At 58.0% G+C, this 2500-nt stretch overlaps 1 non-coding gene across 1 annotated transcript in view; it reads right to left on the reverse strand.

The window, feature by feature from the left end:
• The window catches only part of LOC124743834, a 1909-nt gene extending 970 nt beyond the window's left edge, over positions 1–939 (reverse strand). The window contains exon 1 of the ribosomal RNA XR_007010583.1: positions 1–939. This exon is cut by the window's left edge and continues 970 nt beyond it. This is a non-coding gene — a ribosomal RNA (small subunit ribosomal RNA).
• Between the last annotated feature and the right edge of the window lie 1561 nt (positions 940–2500).

A 2500-nucleotide genomic window follows, 5' to 3' on the forward strand; every position in this document is an offset into this window, starting at 1 on the left:
AAAACCAACAAAATAGAACCGAGGTCCTATTCCATTATTCCATGCACACAGTATTCAGGCGGGCTTGCCTGCTTTAAGCACTCTAATTTGTTCAAAGTAAACGTGCCGGCCCACCGAGACACTCAATAAAGAGCACCCTGGTAGGATTTCAACGGGGTCCGCCTCGGGACGCACGAGCACGCACGAGGCGGTCGCACGCCTTCAGCTCGCCCCACCGGCAGGACGTCCCACGATACATGCCAGTTAAACACCGACGGGCGGTGAACCAACAGCGTGGGACACAAATCCAACTACGAGCTTTTTAACCGCAACAACTTTAATATACGCTATTGGAGCTGGAATTACCGCGGCTGCTGGCACCAGACTTGCCCTCCAATAGATACTCGTTAAAGGATTTAAAGTGTACTCATTCCGATTACGGGGCCTCGGATGAGTCCCGTATCGTTATTTTTCGTCACTACCTCCCCGTGCCGGGAGTGGGTAATTTGCGCGCCTGCTGCCTTCCTTGGATGTGGTAGCCGTTTCTCAGGCTCCCTCTCCGGAATCGAACCCTGATTCCCCGTTACCCGTTACAACCATGGTAGGCGCAGAACCTACCATCGACAGTTGATAAGGCAGACATTTGAAAGATGCGTCGCCGGTACGAGGACCGTGCGATCAGCCCAAAGTTATTCAGAGTCACCAAGGCAAACGGACCGGACGAGCCGACCGATTGGTTTTGATCTAATAAAAGCGTCCCTTCCATCTCTGGTCGGGACTCTGTTTGCATGTATTAGCTCTAGAATTACCACAGTTATCCAAGTAACGTGGGTACGATCTAAGGAACCATAACTGATTTAATGAGCCATTCGCGGTTTCACCTTAATGCGGCTTGTACTGAGACATGCATGGCTTAATCTTTGAGACAAGCATATGACTACTGGCAGGATCAACCAGGGAGCTGCGTCAACTAGAGCTGAGCAGCCGGCCGCCCGGGAGTGTGTCCCGGGGGCCCGCGCGAACACGCAAGCGTCCGCTCAATCATTCTGCAAACAGGAGGAGGCTGAGCTCCCCTGCACAATACACCTCGAAACCCTCTCAGGTCCCGGCGGCGCGCAGCGCCGTCCCAAGTACTTGGTCGGGTTCGAGAGAGGCGCAATCGCCCGGAGTTAGGCGAGTAGACGCTTTCGGTGCGACCACCCGTGCTCCCAACTGAGCTTGCCGCTGCCGACAGAGGCCCGGGAGCGTGCTGTCGTGGCATTGCCGGCGGGAGACAACACGCGCCACCTACGGTGACCGGCAGCTCCAACGCCAGCGCCACAGAAGGACAAAAGCCCCACTTGGGTGCCGAAGCGAACTCTCCCAGCACAGCGCACGCGCCAACACATCCGCACAGCTGCGATACAAACCACCAGCGAGAACCGCTGGGGCGACCGAGCAGCAGACGGCGTCGCGGCGCCGAGCGCCGGGCGGCGGCGCATCCTCAACGCACACAGTCCTCAATCGGACCAGCACACTGAAGATGTCCACCGCGCTTCGCACCGGGCCCGCGAGGACCTACTTTGGCCGCACGGCGCCGCGCGCAGGGTGCGCCGGCGCGCAGCTGCGACGCCTGCCGCGTCCGTCGGCCGGCGCGCCTGCCACTGGCCGCCCCCACCAGCCGGCTGTAGCGCGTGCGCCCACGCACCGCGCGGCCAGCACGCCGGGAGGCGCCCCCTCACCGGCCGGGGACGGTCCCACCCAGCCACCGCCGCGTATCGCTTCACACCCAGATGCCGTTCAGTTTCGTCGGCATGGTGGGTATCGCTGGAACAACCGGTTAGTACCTCAACCTATCGTCGCCATCACCGATTCACCCCTAGCGAGAACAACCGCACCACAACAGGTTACCATTTGTTCATTTGCGTAACTTCACCAGAAAACGCAGGCGTCCATCGCCATTTGCAACTTCAACGATTATTGCATGCCTGTGTCAGGTGTCACGCCACACTACGTCTGCCCACATACACGCAACAAAATGTGCACGCCTAGACAATACGTGGAAGGTGGCCCCCGTACGTATGCGATGTCCATTGCTCGAACGACTGTCAACCGGCCTCTGTAGCATGTCGCAGATATGGAACGCGGTGCACCATGCCATCACGGTGTGTGAGGAGAGACGACTAGGTCCGAATACATCAACAGACAGCTCATGCTGATCGCCATCCACGGCGTCCGTTCCTCCCACACGTCTCTATGGCGTACCACACTGCAATCCAGCTCTCATAGGGAGACGACACGTAGCTGCGTGCACAATATTTGCACTGTATGGTCCGCCGTTTTTGGGCGCAGTCGTTGTGCGGTCACACATGTGCCACGATGTATCATTCAGTACATAAGGACGAATGTGCAGTACAGATTGTGGTTCACGCGTACGACATCAGCGGACAGTTGACACAGGCCGCACCACAACGTAGCCTGAGTACGTCGCATGCGAAGGGCATTGAACATGCAAACTTCTCACCAACCAGCTTGCGAAGGC

Source organism: Schistocerca piceifrons, unplaced genomic scaffold (assembly GCF_021461385.2).
Source record: "Schistocerca piceifrons isolate TAMUIC-IGC-003096 unplaced genomic scaffold, iqSchPice1.1 HiC_scaffold_266, whole genome shotgun sequence".
NCBI lineage: Eukaryota > Metazoa > Arthropoda > Insecta > Orthoptera > Acrididae > Schistocerca > Schistocerca piceifrons.